Raw genomic sequence first — 18,301 nt, forward strand, 5'->3', positions numbered from 1 at the left:
ATTACAAATGAAGTTCCTTCATGAACATATATGTGAAAATCCATAACAAAAACTTACCAATTAAATTCAGAAGTATATTTTAAAAAATTTAAAATCATGACTAAATAGGGATTCTTCCAGGACTGCAAGAGTGGTAAAAATTTTTAAATCAATCATTATAATTCATGTCACAAGAAAACCAAGCATATGGTCATTTCAATAGATGCAAAAAAATATTTGATGAAATGCAACCCCCAGTCATTATGAGCAAAACAGAATTTCCTCAATCTGGCAAAGAGAATCAATGAAAAAAAATTCATTTGTCAATACTTAACAGAACATTTTTACCCCTAAGTTCCAGAACAAGGCAAAAATGTCTACTCTGATAATTTATAGCAATACTTCCAGGGCAACAAGGTAAGAAAATGAAATAAAAAGCATACAGATCAAAAAGGAAGAAGCGTAACTCTATTCACAGACAACAATTTTTTACATAGAAAATACTCATGTACAAAATAATTACTAGAACTACTAGTAATTACTACTAGATTTTAGCAAGACTGTATTATAAGTACTAACTATATTTTTATATTCTAGCAGCAAACAGAAAGCACAATTAAAAACAATTCTTATGTATTCGAGCATTAAGAAACAAAAGACTACTTAGGAATACATTTAACAAAGGCAAGGACTGAATCATTTACCTGTATATTTCCACAATGATTAGTAGAGTTCCTGACGAATAATGCACGTAATAAAATTTGTTGAAAAATGAAAGAACATTTGTCTGCTACAGTGGAAATTTAAATTAATGTCTTAAAATATGAGAAGTTGTTTTCTCCCTCATCTATCTGTCATGCAAACGTGCATCAGAGCTCAAAGGAAGGCACCCTCATGTCAGGGGCCATATGCTTTCCTTTCCCCATTTGGACCTGAGCTACTTTTGCATTTCAGTCAGAGTATACGTACTGAAGTTGTGCTTATCACTTCTACTCATAGACCACTGGCTGTAAGTTAGTCACATGGTCACACAGCTGCAAGGAAGGCTGGGAAATGTAGCGTTTACCCTGAGCAGATGATGAAAAGTATATTACTATAGAAAAAGAGAGATTGGCTATTGGAAGACTGTTAGCGGTTTTTGGCACACCAATCCCAAGCTGACAGATACAGTCAACAATAACTTTAATTATAGCATTTTACTGTTCTTAAAGCTATCTTGAATTCATCAATAAATTTAGAGCTTACTTCTACCAATGCACCTACTAGACTACAGAGAATGTCCCCTTAGCTGTTGTTTTTATTTAGTTGAATTATGTGCAAATTATCACGTTTACTTATTGACATCCTAAAATACATACTTAGGAGACCCACTGCCAAATGCTGAACACTTAGAAAACTAAAAACCTACACCAGCCAGGATTTATGAATTACATGTCAAAACAGAAATCACAGAATAAGATTTATGCCTGATAAAATTATAGATTTTCGCATACTGACTCATAAATCAGTCACTTCAATACTAATGGCAATAAAAGAATTTATAAATCAAAACTTATTTAGGATTTATTAGCTCAATGTCTACCTAAGAATGCAATGTTTATAAATCTCCTTTCGGACTTACAGAACTAAATTTTATAAACTCCCTGTAGTTATGGTCCATTTCTAATAACACTTTTGATGGGTATACATTATGATGTCCCCTGGTGATGCTTAGGGTACAGATTAATGATAATGTCAGAAGGAAAGATAACAAAAAATGCTTAAATAAAATTTAAAGGTAACTTCATAATTAAGACATGACATCTATGTACATTTTTATACTCTTAGAGTTTTGAATATTTATGGGCTTGACTATTTAGAGAATAAAATAAATCATACTTTATAAAATGACATTAAAAAATAATTTACTGAACACCCAAACCATTTCAGAACAGGTTAAATGTTTCAGAATACATTAAAAGACAAAATTTGTCTACTGTATATCCTAGGCTGTGTTTAATTTCTAATTTGGTAAATAATTTTATATTAAAATTACAAAATATATTTCATTACAAATTAAGATATTTGTGCTATTTTGAAATATTTTATTTTTAGAATTCTGTTTTCTCCTTGATCACATCCTATCTGGAGTCTCTGGATTTGCACCATTCCCCCCACCCCCATAAGTGATGTCGGTTAAAATATTCACATGGCTGATATCCCATTTGGTTCAGTTCTCTGCTCAAATATCTCTTCCTATCTGACCATCCAGTTTAAAGGAGCACCCACATCACTCTCTTTCCTTTAGGCAAGAAAGGAAAGATACACAGAGAGATACTAGTAAACAAATGTAAGTTTAATTCCAAGATGGGAAAGTGAATGAACAACCACACAGACAAATAACTGTCCTGTGATATTTCTACCTTCTAGTTAACTTGATATTCCTGATAAACTTAAAGATAGTTCACCTTAATCACTTCTCAATAATGAAAGATTAAACAGATACAGTAATTTAAATAAGCACATAAATAAGGTGTTTTCTTAGATGAGACACAGATCTTGCTACCTTTAGATTTCAGAGGTTTGTAAAACAAAATACAGCAGGAAGAAATGGTTTGTAACTTTAAAAATAACACACAAGATCAGTAAATATATTTTAAAAAAAACTACCATCTGCTTGGTTTTTAATTTCAGGAAAAGTTGGAGTAATACTTCTGTGGGCTTTCCAATTAACAAATGTGGAGAAAAAGGTTGGTAAGAATGTAAATTGGTGCAACCACCATGGAAAATTGTATGGAGGCTCCTCAAAAAACTAAAAATAGAACTACCATATGACCCAGCAATTCAATTCCTGGTTATATATACAAAGAAAATGAAAACACTCATTCAAAAAGATTCGTGCACTCCAATATTTATCACAGCATTATTTACAGTAGCCAAAATATGGAAGCCACCTAAGTGTCTATCGACAGATAAAGATATCGAATACACACACACACACACACAAAATGGGATACAACTACTCAGCCATAAAAAAGCATTTAGCCATTTGCAACAACATGGGTTGACCTGGAGGGCATTAAGCTTAGTGAAATAAGTCCGAGAAAGACAAATACTACATGTTATTATTTATATGTGAAATTGAAAAAGCAAACACATGCATATAACAAAACGGAAACAGACTCACAGAAATAGAGAACAAACCAGTGCAGAGAGGGAAGGGAAGAGGGGCCAAATAGGGAAAGGGGATAAAAAGGAACAAACCACTATGTACAAAATAAATAAGCTACAAGGATACAGTAATAGGGAATATAGCCAATATTTTATAATAACTTTAAATGGAGTATAATCTATAAAAACTTTGAATAACTATATTGTACACCTGTTGTAAATCTATACCATTAGTTAGTTAATTAATGAATTAAAACAAGCGTATTTCTGTGGGCTTTCATTCTCTTGGTATTGTCCTAAAATGCAGCTTTTTAAAATACAAAATGGGGAGTTCCCATCATGGCGCAACGGAAAAGAATCTGACTAGGAACCATGAGGTTGCAGGTTCCATCCCTGGCCCGCTCAGTGGGTTAAGGATCTGGCGTTGCCATGAGCTGTGGTGTAGGTCCCAGACGCGGCTCAGATATGGCATTGCTGTGGCTCTGGCGTAGGCCGGCAGCTACAGCTCCAATTAGACTCCTAGCCTGGGAACCCTAGAAAAGGCAAAAAGACAAAAAAACAAAAAAACAAAAAAAACTATTATTGAACGGGTTTGGTTAAATACATCCCTCCTTACTCATTCCAGGGTCCAATAATTGTAGTGGTAATAATGTTAATAATAACAATAATGACGGATGTCTCTGCTATAACAGGATGTACGCATTCTTGGGGGAAAAAGTTTCTATAATATCATGAGTTACAAATAATAAGACTTATGGGAAAAACAGATTAGAGACAGACCAGTTATGATCTATGCATCTACTAATCAAAGGCAGTGGTGGATCAGTATTTCCTGCAATCTGAAACTTGTAAAATTTTGAGGACCCTTTTTAAGGAAAATACATTAGATTAACTAACACCTAACACAGCTCAGTAGGGTAAATTCCCATATGTTTTACCACAATTTTTGGCAACAAATTCTTGGAGTTCTGTTTCACATGACAATACTTTGCAGTATCTTTCAAGGAGAGAAAAGAGAGATGATGCAATTTTTCTTCCAGTGCAGGGATTGAAATTTGCTTTGGGCTATTCTTGGTGTAAAAGAAGTCTTTTGCCTTGTGAGGCAAATTAATAAAATGTTGTGTAAATATTTAGGACTGATCAAATTTGAGACAACTTCAGTTTGGTTTCTTTCATATACAAGGAATAGTACTGGGTTTGGAAGAATTTTCCAGACTATCTTCTGACTTGTATATATCAAACTTTGTTTCTCCATCACTACTGATAAACTTCCATTCTGTATGGTTGTAGGCACACTTCAGTCACATGCTCATGTTGCCACCTGACCTCTGGCTTTGACTCTTGCTGCAAGAGCATTGGGCTAATTGATGAAGTGGACAGTTTGATTGTTTTGGGGGAGCCATTCCTGCAGTGGCATGGCTTGCAATACCTTAACTACATATGGAGGTGATTAGGAATCACCTAAATATATACTAAACTTAAACTAAATACATCCACAATTCCCCTTCCCCCAGCTGGAACCCCCAAAATAATGCAGCCATTCTAAAGCTGCTGATGATGAAGAAACTCAAGTGGAAAGAGACTGCGGTCTTAAAAGAGATGGTCAAAATATTGTACTTTGCCAGCATTACAAAAACTCATGACTGGAGTAGTATGGGTGGGGGGGGGGATAAATTAATGAGTTTAGGATTAGCATATATACACTGCTATATACAAAACAGGCAACCAACTAGGACCTACCGCATAGCACAGGGAACTATACTCAATATCTTTTTTTATCTTATAACAGAAAGGAATCTAAAGAAGAATACAGACATATATATACACACACACATACATATGTATGTATTTATAACTGAACCACTTTGCTGAAAACTTGAAACTAATGCAACATTGTAAACAAACTATATATATCTCAATTAAAAAAAGGTATGACCATGTGAACGCGTCCTCTTAGATGTAATATAGGGGTCGCACGCAAGATAGCAACCCTGAAAAGAAGGCTACATTCACGTCACAATAGATTCTACTTGACTTAGCATACTCCAGCAACAATAATGGATGGATACTCAGGAAATAACTTGCCCAGCTTCGGGAGGAAGCTCATTGTGGCCTGAGGCTGCCTCGGAGGATATTAAAAAGGCACAAAAACAATCTAGTGGAAATGCCAGCTTCCCAGCATGGAGACAATGCAGATGGAAATGCAATCTTGCCAGAAGTCAAGAGCTGAGTCAGACTGAGGATGCACTTTTTTTTGGTTAGGGAGCCCCAGGTTGAAGCACTCACTTTTATTTTTCTTAAAATAGTACAAGAAAGGATCCAGCCTGTGCAGCATTTAAATTAAGGGGTCTTGTCCTTTCTGGCTGAAAACTGTAATTTTATTCCCACTTTTTTGACTCTCTTTGCAAAGGAAAAACCACGTTTGAACCAACGTAATTTCCCTGTTAGGCTAACACCATTCCCTGACTTACCTATCACGTATGAGATAACATGCTATGGAAGCTTACACTGGAGAAGAGATGGTAGCTTATAATTACTGAGCACCAGCTTCTGTTCTAAGTGATTCATAAGTATTAATGAATTTTTTCCTTGTAGACATCTAAGGGATAGATGTTATCATCATTTTACAACCCTATCCTTGATAGTGGTAAAAATTTGTAAATTTGTCCTTGGGCTTACTAAGAACTCATTGGTGTCCCTCTGTATTCAATTACTTTGATCAAACATTAATAAATCTTTATAGGATTGTATTTTCAATACCCCTGAATACATTCACCATAGTAATTTGAAATAACCCTTTATGTAAGTCTGTGTATATATGACAACGTTACAGTTTATAAAATCACTGTTTGATTATATCTCTTAATTTTATTACTACACAGCATAATAGAAGTCCAAAATGAAATGTTTTTTGGTATGGTTTATTTAGACCAGTGTGGTCCAAGGGCCATTTCTTCCAGAATTTCCTTGTGAGAGAAAATTAAAAAAAAAAAAAAAAAAAAAGGCTTCCTGCCCCTACTCTGGACACACAGAACCTGAATTTCTAGATTAGGTTCTGAGAATATGGATTTTCAGCAAGCATTCCTAGGTGATTATAATGCATACTAAATTTTTGGGAATGCATAATTTAAAGTAATTTAAATACAGTGAAATTTCTACTTTCCGTTGAACAGACATAATTAATGCCTGGTGTTTACCACTGCAAGACATTTAAAAGCTTGAATGTGATTTAAGAAATGAATAAATATGTTTTTGTTTCTTATATGCTAATATAGACTTAAAAGTGTTATTTGAAACAAATGATGAAGGGAAAAAAACAACATAAGATTTTGCAGATCTTTAAATCAAACCATCCACTAATTGAAGCACCTGGGAGGTTAGTCTTCCTAATGGCATAATCTGAAAAGTAGAATAGATTTTTACCACTCTGGAAAAAGACTTTCAGGATAAGCTCTTTTCCCATATAAACTACTTCTTCCTACACCTAGAAAGGAATGAATTTGGAGGTCTTGAAGTTCTTTGTAAACTCTCTCTTCTCATAAATATTTAGATTAGAAGGAAAAGCCAGGATCATTCTTTTAAAAAGCTTAATGAATTTTTTAAATGCATGAACAAAGTTGAGAAAGCCTGCCAATGATTAAAGGGTCTTGGCTTTAATAATACATACTTAGCCCTTTCCAAATTCTCTTCAACATTTCATGAAACAATATATTTCTCTTTATAAACCCAAGTTGAAATTAATTATTTTAGTCACTTTCATCACAAAATTTAATTACTGACACAATTTTCTGCTGCTCATGTCTTTGTCTTTATTCTGTCACCTACAGGGCACACTCTCCACCCAATAAGTGAAATTAATATTTCTACCAGCTCTGCAATGGCTTTTTGATGCATATGTATGGGCCATTTCCTTAAAGATCTCATTTCTTAGTTGAGGTGTTTACACATAAAAATGACGGAGATTGTCAAGTTTTAGACTGGTTTAGAACTAGAATAGAATAAATCTGTTTCCATGTTATTATCTGCAGTTCACTGACGTGACTCCTAATTTAAAATAAAGAAAAAGGGAAAATACAAATAATTTCATTTAACACTACGTGGAAGTTAATATACATGTATTGTTCCTTTTTCCCCTACAAAGTGAGTTTCAATAACAAAAAAACTACTTTATTTTCTGTTTATAAAAACCAAACATCAAAATCTTGAATCTCTCCGTTTGACTGTTATATTTTCTTGGTCAATTGACCCATTTCTCATAACATAGTATCACTTTTATCTCTGGTAATATTCTCTGTTCTGGACTTTACTTTGTCTTATATTAATGTAACCACTTTTTCTTTTGTCTTTTGTCTTTTTTTTTTTAGAGCCGCACCAACACCACACAGAGGCTCCCAAGTTAGGGGTCGAATCGAGGCTGTAGCTGCGGGCCTACACCACAGCCACAGCAACGCGGGCTCTGAGCCGTGTCTGTGACCTACACCGCAGCTCCTGGCAATGCTGGATCCTTAACCCACTGAGTAAAGCCTGGGGTCGAACCCACATCCTCATGGATACTAGAAAGGTTCGTAAACCACTGAGCCACGACGGGAACTCCGCCACTCTTTCTTTTGGTTAATGTTTGCATGGAAAATCTTTTTTCAACCTCTTAATTACTATTTTTCTCTGTTCTTGGCTTGACAGCTTACTGCTGCTCCCCTAGCTTTATTAAAGTGTAATTGATAATTAAAAACTGTGAAAGATGTACAACTGGTTAATTTTATACACATATTAGTGAAATAATCAGCACAATTGAGGCAATTATAACATATCCTTCATCTCACAGTTACCTTTTTGTTGTGTATGTTTGCACAGCCTGGTGTTGGGAAAACTTAAGATCTACCCTCTTAGCAAATTTTAATTCCACAATATGACATCGTTAATTATAGTCACAATGTTATATATTAGATCTCCCGAATTTATTCATGTTACGGAAGTGAAACTTCGTACACTTTAACTCCATTTTCCCCTCCTCTCAAAGTTTTAACCTACTTATGTCATTGTAGTTGAAGTGAGTTTCATGTAGATAGGATAAGTTTCTGCCAGTTAAAAACTCCTTTCCCTCTCCTTCTGTTGGTACTGTTTTCACCATGAATGTAATTATTGATCGGTTTGAATTAGGTCCATCCTTTTATTACTTGATTTCTGTTTGTTTTCTCTGTTTTTCATTCCTTTGATTCATTCCCTTTACCTGCCTTCTTTTGACTGTAGGCAGACCTCAGCGATATTGTGGGTTCAGTTCCAGACTAGGCGACACATGTGAATATCACAACGAAGCAAGTCACGTGAATGTTTCAGTTTCCCAGCGCATATGAAAGTTGCCTTTACACTCTCCTGCAATCTATTAAATGTGCAATAGTATAATGCCTAGAAAAGGTACATACCTTAATTAAAAAAATACCTCATTGCTAAAAAATGCTCTCCATCATCTGAGCCTTTAGCAAGTTGTAGTACTAACGTCAAAGGTCACTGATCACAGATTAGCATAACAAGTATAATAATAATGAAAAGGTTTGAAATATCAAGAGAATTACATTAAATATTGAATGACACAGAGACATGAAAGGAGGAAATTTTGTTAGAGAAATGATGTTCAGATTGGATGTTTTCTATTTCTTTTTTTTTCTAATGCAGTCTTTTCGCTGATTTCAAACAGGGATTGTTCTTACCTCTTGGGTCATTTTCATAGGAGATGCTTTTGAGCCTGTCAGATAATTCCAACATTTCTGTTACTTGATGATTCTGTTTTCCTTTGTGAGTAGAGATTTCCTTGGTTCATCGCATGCTGGGTCATTCTGGATTGTATCTTGAACTTTCTGAATATTATGAGACCTTGGGATTTGCTTAAATCTTGGGGGAACTTTGATATTTTAGTTTTAGCTGGCAACCAGTCAGGTTCAATTTAGACCACATATTCCAATCAGACTTCTGTGGGGTATGCTTTCAAGGTAGGCTCCATTTTCAGAGTCTCTGTAGTCATGTATGGATCTATCCCATGTGTATACCACTTAACTGCCAATGTAGGACTTGGGAGGTTATATATATTCAGTATTCAATTCACAAGGTACACTGTTTAGGGTCAGATCCATGCATATGCAACTTGAGAGAAGCCCAGGGGTTCACAAGTAGCTTACAGATCAATTTGAGTTTCTTCATCTTTATTTTTTTTTTCTTTTTAGGGCCACATCTGCGGCATATGGAAGTTCCCAGGGGAGGGGTCCAATTGGAGCTGCAGCTGCAGGCCTGCACCACAGCCATGGCAACACCAGATCTGAGTGGTATCTGTGACTTACACTGAAGCTTGCAGCAATACCAGATCCTTAACCCACTGAGCGAGGCCAAGGATTGAACATGCATCCTCATGGATACCAGTCAGGTTCTTAACCCACTGAGCCACAACAGGAAATCTGAGTGTCTCCATCTCAATGATCCCCCCAGTAATGTCTGGTTCCCTCGGGCAATGCTTTGTGGTTCTCTGATCAGAAAGATGGGCTTTATTTACTCAGCTCTTTGCATATTTCCACAAATGGGCTCATATCCAGCGCTGAACAGTAGGAGGTCAAAGACAATCAAATAAATAAATAAATAAATAAATAAATAAATAAATAAATAAATAAAGCAGTGGAGATTCACCCCATCTTCCTGGTATTACAACATTCTGATCAAAAGGACAGTTTCCTGTTCTCAGAGTTTTAGACTCCTGTCAGGTCCCACTGCAGCCATTATCACTGCCACTGCTACGACAACCAAAAGATCACGTAAGGGCCACATAAGAGATCAAAGAACAATATTGGGGTAATTCCCCAGTGTCTCTGAGCATGAGAGGACCTTTCTTATTTAGCCAGAACTAGAGAGATTCTCCTATATCACTCTCTGTCCACATCCTAAAGCGTTCCTATGTACTTTGGGCTCTGTTTAGTGCAGAGTGGAGTTAGGCAGTATTTTGAATTTTAGTCTTGTTACTTAATCTGCATACTACTATTGCTTTTCATCTACCTGAAAGAGCTGTTCCATGCATTCCATCCAAACTCTATTGCTGCATTCAGTGGGAGGCAGAGAGGGGGATGTGCTCTCTCTGTTTTATGCAGAACTGGAGCCAGTCTTCCCAATGAAAGGTAATGAGACAAAAACTGTTTCACCACGGACATGAAGCAAAATACACAGCATGTATAATAAGCTGGTTGTTTAAAGCCAGCAAGCTGAGTAAAGGGAAACTCATTTTAGAACTGATAGACATCAACTGATCCTTGCTATGATCAATGACTTTTTATTCCACATGACATCTGGCATTTATTTGCTACCGAAATGGAGCAGGACCCTAGGGTCCTTCCCCCTCTCATGCCCTCTGCCTGCTTTTGTCTGTAGAAAAACTTTTATTTAAAGAATTAATTTAATCATAGAAGTGAGGAAATGCAGAAGCAAAGGAAAATAGTCAAATAGGACAAAACAGTAATAGTTTAGTCATTAAGCAAAGTCAAGGACCTTTAGTTCCTCCTCAAGGGCTATAGATCATATTCTGAGCAATATTCTCTTGGCTGTCTTATAGATACGAAAACCCCCACCAGGCAGAAGAAATTAGCTTCCTGATGACCAGGCTATAGCCATGATATAAGCAACCACAATTCTGAGAAGTGGTCTCAAAGAAATGGGAAAAAACTGACCCTGGGAACTGAAGATTAACTATTTAAAACAATCCGGATGACAGTGATCAGTCAGGTGGCGGCATAATTAGTGTCAGGATGCCTATCAGTGCTGACTGTGCTGTTTCTGCATGTAGCCCCCACTTTCCACCTGAAGCTCCCCTATCAAAACTTTTGCCTGCTGATGATCAGTGGGGAGAGTCAGCCTTTGGACATGAGTCCACCCTCCTCTCCCCTCCTTCAGTTGGTAGCCTCTGAAATACAGCAAACATTCCTTTCCACCAGCCTTGCCTCTTTATTGACTTTAGAGAGGTAAGCAGCCGGACCCCTTTCAGGAACGCTACCACTGAAAACACTGTCAGTCCCGCAAAAGTTGCAAATGTAGGTTATGAACAGTATCATCAGAGACAGGTCATCACCCTTTTCATTCTTGTCTTATAAGCACTGACATATTGAGAAAGCTGCTGATGAACATTTTTTTTAAAGTCTAATTGAGGCAATTCTAAATTTTACATGCAAAGACATGCTCAAAAATCTATAAAGTACTGTGATCACTCCACTGACATGGCAAGCAGTTAGAACACTGTTTTGTGCATTAATTATTAACATATCATCAGTAGAGTTGAAGCAGCCATCTCTAATGAGCCCTTTTGTAAAGTAAATTACTGCTCCCTGATTTTTGGTATTACATGTGTGATTTTTTTCATAAACCTGCTTTACATCTACATATACATATATATATATATATATAAAACCTTTTAGTCATATATATAATATATACATTAATTTTTATTCTAGTTGGTTTAAAATGTTCTGTCAATTTCTGCTGTACAGCAAAGTGATCCAGTCACATATATGTATCCATTCTTTTTCTCATATTATCTTCCATCATGTTCTATCACAAGTCTTGTTCACCCTGTTTTCAAGCCAGTTTCTCTAACACACAGGTCAGCCTAGGGCAACGTGGCAGATTTGCCACTGAATGCACATGACTTTGGGGAACTGTACTATGCTTCTAGCAACTGCTGGGCAGCAAAGACAGTGCTTAATTAGCTACCTTCGCCGTTATCAGACTGCAAACACCATTTGATGAAGAAGGCTATTTATTTCACTCAAGGCTAAGAAAGCTCTCCCGAGAAGAGATGCCCATGTTTTGGCCTGGAGGACCAGAACGAGAGCCTCACACCTGAAGGGACACTCTACTGCTCAGTCATGGGCTTTGTGAATGACCTTGGAGAAGTCACACTGTTCCCGCTGTGTCCTCTTTTCCCAAACTCCAGATGTTTTCAAAGCCTAATGTTGTCATTAATGGGAGGAAAATATTTCCAAGCTCTTCTAAGTACTTTTATGTGAGAATATATCTTTCAGTCGAATTCTACGAGATAGGCAAGTTGTTACCACAATTTCCTCTTTACACATTAATAAACAGTGGCTCAGTGATATTAGGAGAATGAAGTTTACCCAGCATAAAAGAAGAACTCAAACCTAGTTTGGTGGATTCAAACATTACTAATCTTTTTTCTATACCCCTCTATTGCTAAAACTACTCTTAATTAAGAATAGCATCACAAAGAGTTGTTGCCCATTTCATTCCACCTGACAAAGGGTAAGAAGGTCTATTTACTTAATGCGAGGGTGGGTACGACTCGAGATAGAAACCGTAAAGAAGAGTTTTCATCATTTATTTGATAAATTTAAATCCAAATATATTTCCCCACATGTAATAATTTGGAGGTTGATCCTGTATTATTCCTGGTGTTTTTAGAGGGAAAAATGTTGTATAACATTGTACAGTTGGTTATTTGCAACCATAGGCCACACTTATTTTTTGCAAAATGAAGTGTGGAGAGATATCATTCTGTTCAGCTTTTTGATAGTGTGAATTCGCACTGTTTATATTTGAAGTAATTTCTTCTGTTTTTCTCTATTTCTGTCAGATCTGTGCAAAGGCGTAAAAAGAGCATTCCTCCTGTTACCTGTAAGAATTTCTTTCTTCTTTCTCTTTCCTTAAGAATGAATATCAAAACTACAAATTCTACTTATCTCTGCATTACTATGGGTTGAATAGCCAAGGCTTTCCACCCGTGGCACTTTCAGATGGAATCCTATTACACTTTATGAGGTTATCATCTCCCTCTGAAATTTTCATTAGTTATGGGTGTGTTCATCCTCAGATTTTGCAGGTGGGAGACCCTGGAAGATAGTGTGCTCTGGCCAGCAGCTGCCTGCCAGAATTCTTCCAATATAATGGAATAAAAATCACTGTGTGTGCATAATTCTTGCCTCCTCAATTTTATCAATAAAACATTTTACCTCCAAAAATTATGCAAGTGAATTAGACTCATACAAGAGCCTGTTGCCTTGATGGTCACAGGCTGGCACATCACATTGTTTCATGGATAGAACACATCCAAATACATGAATTGTGCAAGAGCAGACCTGAATGGAGATAGGTCAGACCACAGCAAGACCTCCTAGTATATGCCTGAGGCAAGTTTCAGTGTAAAGCGCTTCCTTCCTTTGGGTTCTGGACCTTTCAACTTTTCCTACTTGAGGCACTGAACATTGATAGAGCACACTGAATGAAATACCAAGGAAACATGACAAGGAGGTTAAATCCTTATAATCAAGCTGGCTTTTGAGTTCTAATTCTTATCATCTGATTATAATGTATCATAATCAGTATGACTCAAAAGTGATGGCTGACTCCCTGGAAATCACTCCTTTTACTCTGCAATGGTACCTTACTTGTACTCCATGAAACAAATTCTCTGAAATCAATCACATATCCAAATTATGTGTTGATTTTTTTCTAAGCAAATATTTATCCAGATGATATTTGTTGATTTAGAACTCATAAAATGTCAGCTTTTTCATGCTTAAACAGAGGATTACTTGTGTTTTCAACAAGCAGCTATGGACCATTCTATTGTTTGAGCCCCGTACCTTCAATGGTACGTTGGCAGACCCACTTCTTGTCCTCTTGGAGTCTAATGTGTGGAAGGGCAGACAGATAATTTAGGAACTTGAATAAAATGATAAATAATAACAGGGCAGAAAAAGAATACTACTATGGCAGCATGTGGGAGGGACTTTAATCCAGATGGACAATAAGAAAATGCTCCGCCAAAACATGATATTTAGATTGTCATAAGGTCTTACAGCAATGAATAATTTTCATTTATCCCATCTTAAGCCTCCAGTTCTTTAGGAACCAGTGGGAAGTGGCAGAAAAAGGTCATGCACACATAGTTTTAAATGCCAGCTCAGTGCATAGCAGCTGTGTGAAATCAGACAAATTGCTTAACTCTGAGTCTCAGCCTCCTCATCTGTACAGACAAGAATAATATCCAGGTCATGATGGCTATTCTGAAGATTAATAAACCAATATATAGTAAGCATCTGGGACAGAGGATGCATTAAATAAATGATAGTTTCCTTCACGCTAATAATTCCTGCCACCACCATATACACTTTCTCTTATAATATCCAATTCTGATATCTATCTAATGAAAGTAGCCCTTAAAACCTGGACTACATGAGCAGCTGTGAGTTGATTAGTTTTGGGCTCAGTCCAATGGATGAGTAAAGATGGATCCTCACGTAAATTGCTTTGTTAAGACAACATATTCAACTCAGAAGGAACCAATATACCAAGAAATGCTGCAATATAAAATATAAAAAGCACATAGAAGAAAATAAAGGCATCCACTTACCCTGCCATCTTGGGAGGTCTATTCAAGCTGATTAGTGAAGGACAGACCAATTCTGATAGTGAAAGAATTTTGAAAGGATGGAGAATGTTTTAAGGGAGGCTAAAATAGATGTAAAACATTTTTCAGGAGGAAGGGGAGAAATGCAGCATATTCCTGATTGGCTTGCTATGTTCTCTCTTGCACTTCTCTTCAGGACATCTTGCTCGCACCCCTACACATTTTTCAACACCTCTAAGCTTTTAATCTCAAATCTAGATGTGGTGCTCCAGGCTCCCCACTGAGTTCAGATTGGTGCACTCTATCCACTCACTGAAGGCCCACTCAAGTTGGCTTAAAGGCTATAGAGCGTATTACCCCACCCCACCACTCAACATACTAACTGAACCTTCTTGAATATCCCCCATCAGTTCCCAACACACACCATCCACCCACTCACCCAAAACTTCAGGCTTGATTTGGACTCATTCCTCGTGTTTAGCCCCAATCCCTAGCCCCAAATCCCACCAATCTGTAAGTTCTCATCTCTTCTATCACTTCACCCCACAGTCCAGGAAATTATCAAACAGTACCAGCCCTCTCCAAATGTGCTTGGAAGATGGGCAGCATCAATATCACATGAGAGTTTGTTAAAAATGCAGAATTCCAGGTTCCACACTAGACCTATCAAATCAGAATCTGCATGTTAACAAGGTGTTGTGCTATTTATCAGAGGAACTAAATATTTGGTTTTCATCCCATTTCTGTCATGGAACCAGAATTTCCCCTGGAATTTCCTAAGATAAAAGTAGTGAAGATGTCTCGATATTAAAAACAAACCCCTTTCAACCACATCTGAGTTTATGTTAATGAGGTGAGTTGGAAAGCACCTGAAGATGGGGCCTGGCTGCCATGGAAACCAACCTTGTGATTAGAGGGCTGGGACTTTGATTCCAAACCCCTGAGTTCTGGGGGGAAGAGAGGGACTAGAGACTGAGTTCAATCATTAATAGTCAGTGATTTAATCAATCATGTCTATGTAATGGAGCCTCTATAAAACCACAAAAGGACAAGGTTCAGAGAGTTTCCAGGGTTGGTGAACATGTAGGGATTTGTGAAAAGGGACATGCAGGGGGAGGGCATGGAAGCCTCTAACCCTTCCCCCGTACCTTGCCCCATGCAGCTCTTCCATCTGGCTGTTTCTCAGTTATACTGTTTTAGTCTAGTAAAAAAAAATGTTTCTCTAAATTCTATGCAAATTACAGATACAAATATAACATGCCCACATATCCACTACCCATGATTATCACATGGTAATAATTTATAATATCTGTTTCAGATTTGTAATTTTTAAGTAAGAAAATATTAAAGTTGATACCCTCTTTCCTACTCTTCACAGGGTGACCAACTTGTTGCAGGACTAAGAAGTTGCAGCACTGAAGGTCCTGCATCCCAGGAAACCCCTCGGTTCTGGCCAATCCTGAAATTCATGTGTCCATTTCTCTCCCCCTCATATCTACACATTTACCACCTGTGCATGTCTCTGTAAGTAAGATACACAGTTATTTTGTGTTTAACTTTACACAAATAGTACCATGTTCTCTTTTTCTATTAGCTCTTTTTCACACACCACTGCAATTCTGAGATTTACTGTAGTGATACACTAACATGCAGAGATTTAACTGCAGTATCCCATTCCATTGCATGAATATACTCTAATTTACCTGTCCATCCTTCTCTGATAGAAATTTAGGTTGCTTCCAATGTTTAACTATTTTAAACAATGTGTCCATCACAGTACAATGTCTCCCTGTGCGTATTTGGGAATTCTCTAGGGAATATATGTAGATGAGGTACTGTGAAGTCCAAAAGGATGCCCATCTTCATCTTTACTGCATGTGGTCAGGTTGCTCCCCAGGTGTTGATAACAGTTGGTGTTTTCCCACTAGCAGTGGGGGTTCCCTTTCATGTTGGCCCACATTGCTTTTGGTGCTATCAGACTTACAGAGGGTCACCAGCCTGATGGCTGTGAGATAGTCTTCCACTGTTTTATTTTTTTAATTTAATTTTATTGGAGTATAGCTGATTTACTATGTTATATTAGTTTCAGGTGTACAGAAAAGTGAATCTGTCATACATAATAAGTATATCCATTCTTTTTTCCCATATAGGTTATTGGAAACTACTGAATAGATTTTCCTGTGCTCTACAGTAGGTTCTCATTAATCATTTATTTTATACAGTAGTATGTATATGTTATTTCCACCCTCCCAATTCTTTCCTCTCCCCAGCAGTTTCTCTTATGGTAACCATAAGATTGCTTTTGAAATCTGTGAGTTTGTTTCCATTTAAACAGCAGTTCCCTGCTTGGGCTAGTCAGGGGAAACATCTTCCGCCTATTTATTGCCCTTCCAGTGGTCTGCTCTGTTACTTTTTCTGAGCACACACATCGCCCATTTTCTTGTTGAGGTGTTCCGGATACTAATCTTTTGCGCATCAAATGATTGCAAGTATCTTCTCTAAGTGAGGAATTTGCCCAACATTTTGTCTATGAAATTGTGGCCGTCTATGTTTTTTAAAAAGTTAAAAATTGATATAGATTCACAAACCATAAAATGATCCTTTTAAGGCAGAGAGCTAAGTGATTTTTAGTATAGCTCTTTTTTTACTGGTTGTGCTTCTCATCTTTTATTTTAGAAATCTTTCCTGTCCTGATACCATAATGCCATCCTACTCTTTTTTTAAATGTTGTAAACGTTTGCTTCTTGCATTTATGTGATTAGACTATTAGGAGAGATTTTTGGGGGTGAGCTGTGATAAATGATCTAGTTTAATGTTTATCCACATGGAAAGCTATTCTCTCAGCATCGCTTATTAAATAATCCCTCCATTACACTGGTTTGTAATGCCTTCTCTGTTATCTATCAAGTCCCACAGATACATGTCTAAGTCCATTTCTAAGCTCTATATTCTATCAGTTTATCTGTGAACTAATACCACACAATTTATTTTCCATAGCTTTATAATAAATTATTATATCTCCAAGGCATGTCTTCTCACTTTGTTGTTTTTCGTAACTATCGTCTTTTGTCTACACCTTTTACTGGACTCTACACATTTTAGGCTCAGTCTGTCAAACCTAAGACAAAACAGTCTTGTGGGTTTTGATGTGAATTGCATTGAATTTACTTATAGTTCAGGAGGAATTGACATATCCCAATACTGACATCCTTACAATATTCTCACCCACAATTTGGTACATCTCTTTGGGTCTCTCTTTCATCTCGTAAAACATTTATGTATTTACATTACTCCATAAATGCCACACGTATATTACTGGATTCCTTGCTAGGTACAAAGTTTTTGATGTTGCAACTGAGTTCCGTGTACATACATACACATTACATTTTCTGAGTGCTGTTGATGAATAAGGATGCACTAATTTTTGCACACTGACCTTATATTCTACACTCATGGTGAATTCTCTTATTCATTTTTTTATAGTCTGAGGAGTATAGGCAGTCATATCATTTATAAATGATAACAATTTGGCTTCTTCCTTTCCAATTCTTATCACCATTTTAAAATTTATCTTGTTGGTTGCACTATAGGATGCTGAATGGAGTGGTGCTAGGTGCTGGCTTCTCTTATAGTTGCCTTTAAAGGGAAGAAATATAACATCAGAGCATTGAGAGGGGTGTTTGAGGTAGGATTTTTTTTTTTTTTTGAGATCTCTATTTGGTGAAGCCATCTTCCTTCCTGTTCCTCCTTTGCTAAGTATTTCTTTAACTCAAGTCACTGATG

The 18,301-nt window shown here is 36.8% G+C and overlaps 1 protein-coding gene and 1 long non-coding RNA gene across 2 annotated transcripts in view; one reads left to right on the plus strand and one right to left on the minus strand.

Moving 5' to 3' along the window:
• The window catches only part of CYYR1 (cysteine and tyrosine rich 1), a 106,982-nt gene that overhangs the window by 76,159 nt on the left and 12,522 nt on the right, over positions 1-18,301 (minus strand). The gene's annotated exons all lie outside the window — the stretch shown is intronic.
• Positions 1-18,301, plus strand: part of LOC125135229 (uncharacterized) — a 69,171-nt gene that overhangs the window by 45,652 nt on the left and 5,218 nt on the right. The window contains exons 10-11 of the long non-coding RNA XR_007136922.1: positions 12,743-12,783; positions 15,897-16,042. This is a non-coding gene — a long non-coding RNA (uncharacterized LOC125135229). The remainder of the gene's footprint in view (positions 1-12,742; positions 12,784-15,896; positions 16,043-18,301) is intronic.

This window comes from Phacochoerus africanus, chromosome 1 (genome assembly GCF_016906955.1).
Source record: "Phacochoerus africanus isolate WHEZ1 chromosome 1, ROS_Pafr_v1, whole genome shotgun sequence".
Lineage (NCBI taxonomy): Eukaryota > Metazoa > Chordata > Mammalia > Artiodactyla > Suidae > Phacochoerus > Phacochoerus africanus.